Genomic DNA, 15,504 nt, shown 5'->3' with positions numbered 1-15,504 from the left:
AACATGCCTTCAACTTAAGCAACAGCAAAACTCCATTAACTTCAGTTTGAGCATGTGCTTGCCAGGTACTTTTCCAGGAGAATTGTGGTCTAACACGGTACCAACACACACGCAGCTCACAATCTCTGTAACACAATTCTTCAAAGTGCAGGAAAACATAATAGAAATAATTCCGTTTTTTACCACCATCCAACATTCCGTTTTACCAGCTCAGGGAAAAAATATCTTCAGCTGCATGAGTGTGCTGGGTTACACCACCCTGGGGGTGGGGGTAGGGTTGTGAGAGCCCTGCTTCCCCCAGGGCACAAAAGAAACCTGATCCAGGTGGAAGTGGTTTCTCCCTCCTGGAAGGAGGGGTCCCCTGAGCCTAAGTTTGTCTGTTCCGCTCCCCCTTCCTGTCCAGCAAGACTGGCTGGAGGACCAAGCCCAGAGAGTGGTGGTGAATGGTGCTACATCCAGCTGGCGGCCAGTCACCAGTGGCATCCCTCAGGGATCAGTACTGGGCCCCGTCCTCTTTAACATCTTCATTGATGATCTGGATGAGGGGGTTGAGTCAGTCATCAGCAAGTTTACAGATGAGACCAAGTTAGGAGCAGATGTTGGTCAGTTAGAGGGTAGAAAGGCTCTGCAGAGGGACCTCGACCGACTGGACAGATGGGCAGAGTCCAATGGCATGGCATTTAACAAGTGCAAGTGCCAGATGCTGCACTTTGGCCACAACAACCCCATGCAGAGATACAGGCTGGGGTCAGAGTGGCTGGAGAGCTCCCAAACAGAGAGGGACCTGGGGGTACTGATTGACGGCCGCTTAAACATGAGCCAGCAGTGTGCCCAGGTGGCCAAGAGGGCAAATGGCATCCTGGCCTGTATTAGGAATAGTGTGGCCAGCAGGAGCAGGGAGGTCATTGTGCCCCTGTACTCTGCATTGGTTAGGCCGCACGTTGAGTACTGTGTCCAGTTCTGGGCCCCTCAGTTTAAGAAGGACATTGAGACACTTGAAGGTGTCCAGAGAAGGGCAACAAGGCTGGTGAGAGGCCTTGAGCACAAGCCTTATGAGAGGCTGAGGGAGCTGGGATTGTTTAGTCTGGAGAAGAGAAGGCTCAGGGGTGACCTCATAGCCGTCTACAGCTACCAGTAAGGTGGCTGTGGCCAGGAAGGGGTCGGTCTCTTCTCCCAGGCAACCAACACCAGAACAAGGGGACACAGTCTCAAGATGTGCCAGGGGAGGTTTAGACTCGAAGTGAGGAGAAAGTTCTTTACTGAGCAAGTCATTCGTCATTGGAATGGGCTGCCCAGGGAGGTGGTGGAGTCACAAACCCTGGAGGTGTTCAAGAGGAGATTGGATGTGGCACTTGGTGCCATGGTCTAGTCATGAGGTCTGTGGAGACAGATTGGACTTGATGATCCTTGGGGTCTCTTCCAACCTTAGTTATACTGTGATACTGTGATACTACAAAGGTGAGGGCATGGCAGCCATCTTCTTCTTTGCTCCTGCCTCGCCTGTTGGAAAGGACCAACAGCTGCTGCCAGCCTCCTGGTTCTGCCATGTGGTCGGGCCTGATCTTCTCCCTGTCGCATCCACGATTCTCTAAAGGACTGAAATCCACGTACATTGATGGAGATACAAGGCCATCCAAATTTGGTTTTGTATATTCTCCTATTCATCCTTATTCCTTACTCTTGTAAATCCCCCCTGTTATTGCTATATATATTTTTCGTTAAAAAATTTACTTCTCCTACTTCCAAACTGACTCCAGATTGTTTTTTGGTAAACTCCAGTTAAGGCTCAAACCACCACAGTGAGAATACTACTCTCCACATCTATGGGTGAAGCAGAAATCAGGATCTTGATGGCACAAGATTAAATATAAATGCCGCTAAGGTACCTGATATTTATTTTATTTTTCATCTGTTTTGATCTATCCCAAACTTACTGCATTTCTGACACTGTAAAATCTGGGAGATCTGGCTCAGACTGCATTTTTCCATATACATTTTCCTGTGGCTCATTTTCATTCTGAAAATCCTCTTCATCTAAAATCCCAAATCCTTTGTCCAATCACAGCTAATAACAGGAAGTCAGAGTCAGAAAATGTTTAATTTTCAGTGCTTTCCCATGTGTCTTACATTCCTCCAGGTTCCAAATCAGGCAAATACCTAAACATTCACTTGGCTGTGGAAACTGCAGACACATAGGCTCTTCCTGGTTCATTTGCTCTCTCTGACCCACCTCACTTTCTTTCATCTGTGTGAAATTGTTGCACTTGGCTTTTGCAAGGGGAAGGTGGGTGCGAGTGGGTGCCAATGTTGCTGGGCACTGTGGGGTTCAATCATTAAGCTGGTTGGCTGGTTGTAATCTGTGTTGTGTAGGATGTGTATTGGGAGATAAATGGAGGGAGGGTGAGGCATCGAGATGTCAGAAGACTGGCTGAGTCAGGAGTGCAAACCTTTGTCCCAGCTGACTGCAGCCAGCAACAGACAGGACTGGGAATGAGGGGAGTGCAAGCATGCTTGGGAAATGTAAAGGGATTTGTGGAGATATTTATGAATAAATAATGTTTAACATCTATGTAAGCTCAACTTGTGTTGTTATGGCATGCCTCTAGCAAATCTGCTATGTGCCCAGCACTGTTTTGCCTTTTTTTTATAATAAACTGTTTGTATTGTATTGTAGAGGACACAGTCTCAAACTGCACCAGGGGAAGTTTAGGCTCGAGATGAAGAGAAAGCTCTTCACAGAGAGAGTTGTTAGCCATTGGAATGGGCTACCCAGGGAGGTGCTGGAGTCACTGTCCCTGGAGGTGTTCAAAAAGAGATTGGACATGCCACTTGAAGCCATGGTTTAGTTAGTCATGAGGTCTTGGGTGACAGGTTGGACTTCATGATCTTTGAGATCTTTTCCAACCTTATTGATTCTATGATTCTATTTAAAATTTAGAATTTAGCAGTGAGCTCATTTCTCACACATCTGTTTTCTCATTGAGGTTTGATGTAGTAAGTGAATTCAGAGAAATCCAAAGGTCTACAGATGTTCTGAGATCATTCTGGGGAACTTCTGTGTAAGCAGTTCCTCCACACTGCCAGCACAATGGCCTCCTATGCTTTCTCCTTACAGAGGGTTCCTTGGTCAGTCAGCGGGAGGACCATGAACTTCCAGAGTCAGATCAGTGTTTTGGACACCTAGTATGCTCTTTACCAATTCCCACTATGCTCACAGGAGACCCTTGAAACCCTGCTCTTACATCATTATTCTCAGCTAACAGATTAACATAAGAATGTAGAAACTGGGGACCTACATACCTCTTCAGGCTTAAACTAGGCACTTACAGGCTTTAGTATTGCTAAGGTGGCAGTGAACTAGAGATTCAAAGATCAACAGATGAGTTAGACAGAGTTTAGGTATGCAAGTCTTCTCTGGATGGAGCCCTTTGTCCAAACTTTTTGGCTAACATCATTTGCTGCTCAAGAATAGACATCATGAAATTCTGTGGCCTACCCTGTCAGTCGCAAATTAGAAAAGGAAAAAAATATTAAAATAAATTATTCATAAGTACGTATAGGATGTATAGAAACTTGCGTGCCTATGTGTGTTTGTGCTCCCTGAGAAAAATGAGTGTGTTTCTGCACGAGTAGAAAAGCATTTTTTAAAAATGAATGTCTGATACTTAATGTGAAGTCTACAGTCATAACAGGAAATCATGCCATTTCTGAGAAAAGATTTTTAAAAAGCAGAGTGTATCTCATTGACCTACATTCAGCTTCCTCAGCATACACTGTACCTGCAGAACTTTTCTCAGAGATACATTGTAGATACAGATCAAAGGGAAATACTGGTGTCAGGATTGTCTAAATGTCCCTTTTTGAGCCTGAAAACCTAGATCATTGCCATGAATTTACACTGACTTTGTAACTTTAATCAACCTGTAAATTGTTCCTTGGACTGCTGTCTTTAAAAGCCAGGTAAGCTGCTCGTGGGGATAATGAATATCTGTATCTATAGAGCAGACAAATGAAGCTCTATCTTGCCTTAGAATGCAAATACCTATTTTTTAAAGAGCTATCCAAGATACAACACTTTATATAACAGTAGCAAAATAAAGATAGCATCTGTGTTAAAAGAGCTATAATCTAGCACCAGCTAGAATCGTTCTGGTCAACATATACCCGAAGATTTGGTCCCCTCTTTTTTTAAAAAGACCAGGAGGATGTAAAACACATGTCAGGGTTACTGGATTTCATTGCATACATATCTGTCTACTTTCACTTAGACTGAGACCTGTCAACTCATTTCTCACAAGATCACTGTAATGGGCCTGGAAACAGAAATGTGTGTGGTTGTATGGAGAGCAGTAGTGTGAGGAAACCAGGCTGCAAGGTCTATCACTCATTGCTGTAGTGCTGAGATTTTAGGCATGGTACTGCCTGCTGAGGGACACAGAGGGACATGATGCAGCTCTCTTACATAGTGTCTAACTGGGTATTAGAGAAATTAAGTCAACAAAAGAAGCATGCAAAGACTGGAGATAAATGTTAATTGAAAGTATAATTGAGAAATGACTTTGTATCACAAAACATTCCCATTTCCGAATAGCTGTAGTCATTACCAAGTCTCCAAACCTGTAAGGATTTGTAATGAAAATTTGGCATTATTTGAAAGCATCCTGAAACTTTGTCTTACAACAAATTCTCTTAGTTCAGTGTTCCATTCCTGTCCTCCTGTTCTCACAGACTTAGTCAACCTCCAAGGTCTTTCATCAACATTTATCCTTTGCCCAGAATCATAACCTCTGTATTGTTTTAAGGAATAGGAAATATTTGATGCTAATTGTCCATTAAAAACTTTAAGATAAGTGTCATTGATTCTATTTCTGCACTGAGTATCAGAAATATTTCATCTTTGCCCTTAAATGTCTGCTCAAGAGAGCTCAAGTTTCTCCTGAGTTCCTGATAGCAAGTCACAAAACTAATTTTAATCTCATTAATTCAGCTTTCATCAAACGTAATCATTGGTGTCTTTCTTGAAGTTACACTGAGAAGTAGGAAACACCTTTCATGGTACTGACTTTGGGTAACACTGGCTGCAGATAATAAATGTTTTATGTTTTTATGACTGTTACACAGTCACTTGTTGATAGTTACTTATCTGAAGTAGTTTTTATATGAACTATGTTACCTTCCTCAAAGAGAAACCAATTCACAAGCCGGTCATCTGTGCTGCTAATGTAGCATGTAGGCACAGCACAGACATCCAGGTGAATCAAGGAATGTGAATTCACAAAGGAAATGCTCCGTCACAACACAAGTCCATGTACTTGTACTGAATCAGCCTAAAATCAAGCCCTGAAGATTTATTCAAAAAGAAAAAAGAAAAAAAAGGAGGAAGGACATAGTTCCAGAAAATAGAAGAGTGGGAGGAGAAGTGACTACGATAGCAAAGCAGGGTAAGAGGACTAGAAAAGCTGTGGGTTTGTTTTGTGTTTTTTTTCAAGAGAATCAAGATATGAATATAAGATTGTATCTTGACAAAGACCTAAAGGGTCCTAAGAAGATTACATTCATTAGCTTCAATGACTATATTTAACCATTTGAAAACATGTCAATGAGAAATCAGGACATAGGAAATTGCTTTTTAAAAGGTTCAAACCACATTAACAGCAGGTAAAATCCTCCATCTAGAGTCTTATCTGTGGAAAAGGAGGTGAATTTGGGCTGCAGAGTTCAGTCTCTGCAACTTTAATATAATGATGTCTGTTGTCCATAGATTGTACTGTGGTAACTTCTGTTAAAGAGCAAGGATCATGGAATTCTGCTCTGGCTTGTATTCTAAAAAAATACATTGTGGTTTTAGGCCAGATTCTCTCTCTCAAGTATTGACAAGGTCAAGGGTAATATTGTTGGTAAAGCATGACTGAGAGTTAACATGGGAATATTCTGAACTATTTGTTTGATAGTTTGCAATAAACTGTGGCAAATCCATTACTTGCTATTAAGATTTTTTTTTTATTAGAGTCATAATGTACACTAAGTATTTATGGTGAATACCTTAAAATTTTACATTCCCATGGCCTGGAGAACAGCTATATGTTTCATTCCCAGAACAATGTGCATTGTGTGAGGAAATGTTAGAAGGTACAATGTCCTTATGCTGCAAACTGACCAAAAATTTACCTTTTCAAAAGCAGCATGTCTAATTTTTAGATTGTCAACCAATTCAAATCATCACAGTTCTCTGAAATATTCCTAAAAAGAAGAAAAGACAGTTTTCAGAAACAGACTTCAGCTTGGACTTCCAGAACTGAGATACCTAATATCATCAACCATTCTAAAAATCTTGCTCTTAGGCATTGAGTAATTAAAGGAAAATGGCCTTTCCAAAAGTCAGTGAAATATACACAGTGATTTCAAAGGACCTTGAACTACAAGGAGGAGGAGAATTTGATTTCTAGGAGTCAGATTCCCTTGTTTTGGTGTGTTCTGTAAGTGATAGAGATAGAGAATGAAAGCACTGTCAATATGTGCTATAAAACCACATTTCCTTTAAGAGGATAATGTTCCACTAGACCTTTTGCCACAAATTACTCTATATAATTGGACCTAAGATCACAAAGAGTGCACATTTACAAGATAAATTCAAAATTAATGAACAAATAATATAGTAATTACCAAATCCTTATTATTTGAAGAATATACACACTATGGGGTCTATTTCTTCCTCTATGAGCATGTGTAACCCCCATTAATTTTAATGGGAGTTAAGCGTGCACATCAAGGGAAGAATTAACTCGTGATTTTAAAACTGACTACTAAGATTAAGACCTGCACTTTTGGCTTTGAGTTGAAAATGTGGCATATCTTTTGATATTTATCTCCTTTTAATTGTGTATTTGTAGCCAAAGCAATTTGCAAATCATTGTTATCCCTATCTGTACAAGGCAAAGATAAATTACATTATATACCCTACTTCTTCGACTCCTTGATGTTCTCTTTTGATTAAACTGAACTGTACCAACAGTATCAGAATTAATAATCTATGTTGATTAGTTTGGCAGTGCTAAGGCCGTTTGGTATCTGATGGCAATGAAAATTATTCAAGCAAGGTGTGTCATTTGTTTATTTTTTTTCACTAATATGAGAAAAGTACAATTAATAATACTGAGTCATGGTTATTGTCAGATAATGTGAAACCTGTAGTTTAGGTATGGACAATGAGGGGGGAAAAAAATCTACTTTAATAAGGCTTCTGAGGCAATTCATGAACTATGAAATTCAGCCTGTGTAAAATGTATTTTACTCCTGGAAAAGAGATGGAAGGTTTTGGTCCCAAATCAATTAGATAGTGTCAGTTGTTGTTTCTGTATCTCAGCTCAGGGTAAGGATAATTCCATGAGCTCTTATGGAATTGTCCATTAATGAATATTAGTGAAAGGGCTTCTGTAGTTATACATAGCCTTTTTGATATTGATTTAAATGTAACTCCTCCTCTTAGAGCTTTGAAAGTCTTTTCAAAGTGCAAACATACATATATTAGATTTATATGAGAAAGAACTTTTCTTTTATGCTAAAAACCAGTAAAACTGAGATTTTGCTTTTTCTAATGAATTATCCATTTTATTTTTTACACTGAAACATAACATTGTGTTAGTGGCAAAGAGCTCAGAAACACGACTAACAAGGTGATCAGTGTAATCTAAATGTCAGAGCTGACTGAAGAATAGGAAAATAAATTACAAAAGAAATGGTAAAATTTAAATTAAATTTTTATTTTTTTGCCTATCATGTTGGAAGTTTTTCTTGCCATAATTATAAAAGTCACCCTATTATCAGCCTGCAGTATGTATCTTTCATAATCTATCTGTTGCTCCTTACACTATTTCCAAGTAGAATACTTTTCTATTTATTTGGCTTCATGAAATTACAGCTGAAGGAATTCACTCACAAAAATATTTATTCAGAGCTATAGACATTTAATAGCCCTTTAAAATTTCCCTTTACTTTGTTTACAATTTAATTCTCTTTATTTTGTTTACACTTAATTATAAATGTTTCAAACTTTTGCAACTTCAAACTGTCATTTGCCCTGCCTCAGTCATTCATGGACCACAGTTTAGTACCATTTTGATCTGGGGAGCCAGGTTAGGGGCAGGAAGCCCTATGTTTCAGCCAGGAAACCTTCAGAACCTGAAATGGGGTGCTCAGTATCAGTAGTCAGTTATTGCAATGTTAAGTGAATGCCTTGTTGTCCTATGGTTATAGCGATTATATTTGAGGTAAGTTAGTTTCATTAGTCTGAGGATGAGAACTTAGAAACTGATCAAAATGAGAATACTCTGAAAAACATAATGAGAAACTTTCAAGTGGAGGGTAACATAAAAAGGGATTCAGCAAAAAGTCCTTTGAGTATTTTCATGAGAAAAAAAATATCATTATGTATTATCAAAATGAGGGTTAGATGCAACAAATAACAAAAACCAACCAAAAACAAATAACAGCATAGCCAGAGTAACCAATGTATATGAATAATCTAGAAAAAGGCAGTTCAGCACGTTACGGTAATCAGAGTAGTAATGCATGTTTGTACACTCGGTCAAGATGGAACTGTGGAAGGGAAACATTAAATCTTCACAGAATCACAGAATGTTAGAGGTTGGAAGGGACCTCCAGCTATTATTGAGTCCAATCCCCCTGCCAAAAGCACGATCACCTGTTTAGAGCGTGTCCAGAAAAGGAGACTACACAACCTGTCTGGGCATCCTGTTCCAGTGCTCTGTCATCCTCACTGTAAAAATGTTTCTCCTCAAGTGAAATCTTCTATGTTCAAGTTTGTATCCATTGTTCCTTGTCTTATTACTGTGCATCACCGAAAAGAGATTGTCCCCCTCCACTTGACACCCACCTCTCAGATATTTATAGACATTGATCAGATACCCTCTCAGTCTTCTCAAGACTAAACAGCCCTAGGCCCCTCAGTCTCTTTTCATAGGGGAGATGCTCAAATTCCCAAATCATCCTCATGGCTCCCTGTTGGACTCTCTCCAGCAGATCCCTGTCTGGGGAGCCCAAAAGTAGACACAGTACTCCAGGTGTGGTCTCAGCAGGGCAGAGTAGAGGGGGAGAAGAACCTCCCTAGACCTGCTGGACACACTTTTTTTCTTGATGCACCCTAGGATACCATTGACCTTCTTGGCTGCAAGGGCACTTTGCTGTCCCATGGAGAACTTGCTGTCCATGTCCTAAATTCTGCCTGCTGCAACTCATGGAGCTGAAGAGGCTGCTCAGAGAAGGACTTGGACTTGGACTAGGGGTCTCCCACTCCTCTCCTCCAGAGGAGGACAGCACAGCCAACAAAGATGACATCTCCTCCAAGCCAAAGCAGCAGCACCCTTCCTCCACAGACTCAAACTGTCCTCAGGGGTGGGGAGGGGTAAGGGGAATGGTAATATAATTCCTTTCCTCTTCTCTCTCCCTCTTCTTCCTCTCTCTCAATTTTTCCCCTGTCTCTGTCCCTTCTTCTGTTACATCCACTTTATTCTGTTAATAAATAGTCTCTTGTTTGATATTTTGGCCTCGTTTTTGCCTCTGATTTCATAACAAGGGAATATTCAAAAGAACTGAGTCTCTTTCCCTCTCTGGACCAAGACAGCCATCACCCAGCTCTCCAGCCTGAACAGATCTGAGATGACAGCCAATTCTAATGGATGATAAAGATATCAAACAAAACTGGGCCCAATACTAATCCCTGGGGAATGCCACTGGTTACAGGCCTCCAAGTTGACTCTGTGCCACCAATCACAACCTTCTGAACTCTGTTGTGGAGCCAGTTTTCAATCCACCTCACAAACCAATTGTCTATGCCACATTTGCTGAGCTTTTCTACAAAAATGTTATGAAAGACAGTATCAAAAGCCTTATTGAAGTCAAGGTATATGACATCCACTGCTCTTCCTTCATCTACCCATTTGGTCATGGTTTGCTAGAAGTTGTCAGGCTAGTTAAGCAAGTCTCCCCTTGGTAAATCTGTGTTGGCTACTCCTAATGACCTCCAGAATGAGCTGCTCTGTCATCTTTCCAGGGATGGAGGTGAGGCTGACTGGTCTGTAGTTGCCTGGGTCTTTCTTCTTGCCTTTTTTGAAGGCACCTCTCCTGTTCTCCATGACTTTTCAAAAATAATGGACAGAGGCTTAGCAACAGTATCAGCCAGCTCTCCCAGAATTGGGGCCTGTGGATTTGTGTTCAAGCTAGAAGGTACACATTTCAGAAGAGCACTCTTTTTCTCCCTTCCCCCTTAGATGGTATGTGCTTGAAGAAATTCTTATTGGGTAAAAAAAAAAAAAAAGTTTTATAAAGAAAACAACCCCTTACTAGGCTCTGAATCTTAGAAAACAAGCAGTCAAAAACCAGGCTCTATTTCTGGGAAACTGTTATCTTTGTTTTCCTTTTTGTATGATATGAATAGGTAGAATTTCAATCTTCTTCAGGAATGGTTGGATTTTTATTTACTTGTGAAAAACAGGACTCTTTACAACCAAGTCTTTCAGGAAATACCGGTACCTTCTTGGCTTCTTTGCATCTGCGTGTGCTGTACCTTTGGTGCTTGCTCAGAGCCACTACTGTGGCACTAGGAAGGAAAAACTGGAGGAATCCATTAGCCACTGCCTATAGAGGCATTCAGTAATATTTCATTCAAATATTTCTTCTCAGATAAATGAAATATGGCCAATGGTACTGTGAGGCTGCTCTCTGACATCTTTTAAAGACTGTGACAATATGGGGAGGTCACTGATGACTGGAAAATGGTAAATGCTGGAAAAAGTGAGAGGAAGAATCTGGGGAAGTACAGGCTGATCAGCTTCACTTCAGTCCTAGATAAGACTATGAAGCACATCCTCATAGAAGACATGTTTAGCTACATGGAAAACAAGAAGTGTTTCTAACAGCCAGTGTGGGTTTATAGCAGAGGCAAATTATGACTGAGAGACTGACTAATGAAGTGACCAGTGGTTTTCAGACTGGTTTTGGAAAAGTTTAAAACATTATGCCCCATGGCATCTTTGTATCCAGATTTGGGCTACCTAAACAGGGTAGGTGGAAGAAAAGCTGGGTGGATGATGAGCCTTAAAGGATCAGAAGTTTGCATTTTAATTGATAGCTGTTTATTCTGCCGTCAGCTCCAGGGACAATGAAGCGCTTGGATGGTGGGTTGAAGCACACTTCCATCATGGTCATGATGATGCAAAATTGAGGGGCTGTTTGATACAATTAATGATCTGAATGACGTTCAGGGGGATCTTAAACTAGAGAGAGCTGGCAGAAATACCGTGAAATTTAATAAAGATATAAAGTCCTATGCTTCATTGACAACAGCTCCAGGCTGAAGTGCAGATTGACTGAATAGGAAACAGATCTTCTGAAATGGACTTGCATATCTTGGTGGCTGATAAGCTGCATGTGAGTCAGCTGTATGCCCTCACAGCAAAGAAGACTAACCACAGACTAAGCATTAAAAAAAAAAGCCAGCAAGATCACAAAAGTAATTTCCCCCCTCTATGCAGTACTTGTTAGGCCATATCTGGGACAAAGTCCATCTTTTGGGGTACAAGAGATAGTCTAACAAGGTGAAAAGAGACCTGTGGAGGGTCACTCAGCTGATTAAGGGGATGGAGCTGAAAATGAATGAAAAGAGCTTTGTTTGTTTAACCTGGAGAAGAAAAGGCTAAAGAGGGAATCCAACAAGAGCACACTTGCAACTCAGGTGCAGCTAGAGGGAGGTTACAGAGAAGACAAGGTCAGTCTTTTCTCAGAGGGTTACAGCAGAAAGGATGAGAGACAAATTGATAAGAGGTCACAACTTACAGCAAGGGAAAATTCAATTGAATGCGAAGAAAAAAGTTTTCACAAGGTAAGTGTTTAAGCACTGGCACAGTATCTGAGAGGCTGTGGGTTTTCCATCCTTAAGGATTTTCAATCCTTGGAGATTTTCACTTGCCTGAAAAAGCTCCTGAATAGCCTGGTCTAACCCAGAAGTTAGCCCTTGTTAATGCTGATGGCTGAACAACTTTGAAATATCATTTCCAATCTAAATGAGGCTATGATTCTGTAATTTAACAAGAAATAATTTTTCTTAATTATTTTATTTTATTAAAAAGAGAAGACAAAAGTGTTTAAATGTACAACTCAAGAATTACAGTTCCTAGAACCAAGATTCATGTCACTTTTCTATTTTTTATTCTCAAGGGATTTAGGAAGGAAAAGAAAAGGGGGAAAAATATTACTGACACATACTTACAGCTATCTATATAGCTATGAACTTATTAAATAATCTAGAGTTTCCTCAAAGATTTTCAAGATGAAGCACAATTTTTAAAATATATTCACAAAAAAACCCTGTGAATTAATGTCCAGATTTGTGCACTGGTGAAGCTATGGATATAAAGTGCATTAAGGCTACTGGTGAAAGCATTACACATGAAATATATGATCTTTACAACACAAAATGTTCTAAATAAAAGCCTAGAAAGACCTGTGCAACAATATTTTTTTTTTAAATTGACTTATGCATAATTGCTTATGTGAAACTCATTATCATTAATATTACTTCCAGTAGAGATAAGAGTATTATTAAAGATATTTTTTTTTTTTCACATGAGTGTGGTTGCTGTTTAATAAGAACAGCTGTAAAATCCTACTGGTTGTGAAAAGAAAATAGTGTGCTGTGTTGGAAAGCAGAAGTGATTCCTTGCTCCAGTTATTATTGGCTTATGATTCAAATAACTGTTTGTTGAGAGCAGTATCCTGTGGCTGGTATTTTTATTTGGAGATCTGGATGAATTAATACTCAAATAGAATGATTGCTTCCAAAAAAATCTTGGTGTCTTTTGTAACACTTGGACTGCCTCTGAGTTTGAAAGCATGCATTGCATGTGTCATGGTGAAAAAAAAGCCTCAAAAGCCACCTGAATTTCAAAACTGAGTTCCTCCTGGGCTTCAGATAATAACCTGAGTTTCTGAACAAAACCCATCAAGGCTTCGAAACATAAAATCTTGGAATTTTCCCATCCATGACTTGATTTAGTGCACTGTAATAATTTGGTTCTTTGCCATTGTCTTCATTAGGCTCACTATCATGACCCAAAAGGCTTCTACCATTAGCAAGAGAAAAATATATTTAGGAAACCCTCAACCTTTTTTCAACTGTAGTGTGATTTTTTTTTTTTTGCAACACCAGCTCTTACTCTTTTCCCAAGCAGTATTTTTGGGTTGGTCTGACACAGCAAGTCTGCCATAACAAGGCTACACTACACAAACGTCATAGAAAGGCTTTATAAGAAAGGCTTTATAAAAACATCTCTCATTTTTCTGAGCTATGCAGTTCTTTATTCATAACACTGTCAAAGTTTGTATTGTGCTTACATTGGAAATGGAAGCTTCATCCTCATTAAACCAATAAAGGTTGATTACATACATATGAAATCTATAGATTAGGGGCAGGATTCTTGGATCCTTTACAAAGGAGTGTCATGTTTCATCTTCCACAGTGAGGTTTATAAGAATGCGTGTGTAAAGCCACAGAACTCCATACAGTCCCTTTCAGTAAAGATCATACAAACAGAACAGTTCTCTTTAAAGCACAACTGTAGGATTAATGTTACGAGGGGGAAAAACAATAATTTCTTTCTAACTAGTGCCAACTGAAGGGTGACGACAGAAATCAGTGACTTTGATCAAGGGACAAAACATAGTAGATATTTGCATTTAATACTAATAATACACCATTAAATTACATTAGTCCAAACAATTTGAATTGATGTTTACAAGGAAAGGTAAGGTGTGAGGTCTGTTACTTGAAGGCCAAATATTCTAACTGACTGGTTAAATATCAAAACCAAAAGTCAGATTTTCAAAAGCAAATACTTTTCTGAATTTGGTAGAAAACCCAGGAAATATAGTTCATGGTAACATAGTTATAAGAAACAACATTATTTTCCTTTGGAACACGTGGTTCATTTGAAATCAAAAAACTTTCTGGAAAGAAAGCAAACATACAAGCATATGGAGTTACATTAAAAAATTAATTAAAAAACCCCCCATTCAGTTCCAGAATTTGTGTTTTCTAAGTAGATATACTTTGCAAATACATTGATATTACTGTAATATCTCAGGTTGTCTCTGTGATATAACATTCTAGCATGTATTCCCATTATCTTCATCCAATACCCCTTTGAAAATTCCTTTTAAAATTCACAGCTAATTGGTGAACCCTCTGAAACAAGCATGGAGCACCACAGAGAAGGTTTAAGACATGAATCTGAACAAAATAGACCTTCAGTATGCTAGGAGAAGTATTGGCATAGACAATGTGTAATCACCAGAGCCATTAAGTGAATCAGATTCTAGAGGTTAAAGGAAAACACCTGACATTGTAAAATGTGTGATTAAATATTTTTCACATAGTCATGTATTTCAGAAATATAGCCAGGTTGATTGTTACATTATCTTAATTGAAAGTAAAAGATGAAATATATATAACGGTATGGCAGATTGCAATAGGGCCAGGTAACCTTTATTGAATGTAATAGTGTTCTTTTTTCCTCCCATTAACTGCATGGGAAGGAGCAGCTTGTCTTTAAGTAGTCCAGTCATGGAAAAGATGGTAAACTACATGCGGGAAGAGGAGAAAATCTCTTTTGCCCTTGAAGTTATAGGCTTGTGATGTTCTCCATAGGTTAGAGCAAATTTAGGGACAATTGTTCAGTTGTTCTAATTTATATCAATAGCCACAGCACTTCCCTCTAAGCTCCAAGATATTCAAGATACTTAGACTTTCTTACAGGGACTGTTCATATTTTCTTCCTTTCTGAAATTTAGGAATATGTCTCAGTTACCAAGGCTGTGGAAAGACAAAGATGATTTCCATACTTTTAATGTTGTAGAGGGACAGTTCTTAGGAATTTTTTACATTATATAATCGTAATCTGCACATACTACCCACCACCTCCAAAGCTTAAAATGATATAAATATTCTAGGTTCCTGGGTACTATATAAATAAGTAGAACTATGGTGTGGATCCCAGTTCTCATATGTCTAGATGCTCAGATGAACTGTGGCCTTGCAAATACTGGTACTCAGCAGTTTTTTTACCAATCTGGGAGCTTGCTGTGAATTAATAAGTCTGTTCTGCTCCTGGGGAAGGAAAATCATCGCATATGACTTGCAGAACCTTCTTTGAAAAATAAACCCTGAGAAACTTTAATCTGTGATTTCTAGAAATGTGGTAATATTGGGTTGGATCTAGTCAGACTCAGTTATTTATAGCAAATGTCCTTTCCTTGCAATACTTTTTGCCACACTGATTTTAAGGGATCTTTACCCTTCTTGAAAAGATACAGTTCTGAAGTTCAGGCCATCAAAGCAAAAAGTTCAAACACCACCACAAAATGTGTTTGATGATAAAATATAAAATATTCAGTAATAAAGGCACAGAAAATGATTATGTAACATGACAGGTT

This window comes from Dryobates pubescens, chromosome 5 (genome assembly GCF_014839835.1).
Source record: "Dryobates pubescens isolate bDryPub1 chromosome 5, bDryPub1.pri, whole genome shotgun sequence".
NCBI lineage: Eukaryota > Metazoa > Chordata > Aves > Piciformes > Picidae > Dryobates > Dryobates pubescens.
The sequence above is the reverse complement of the archived record's forward strand: the minus strand, read 5'-3'. Positions refer to the sequence as shown.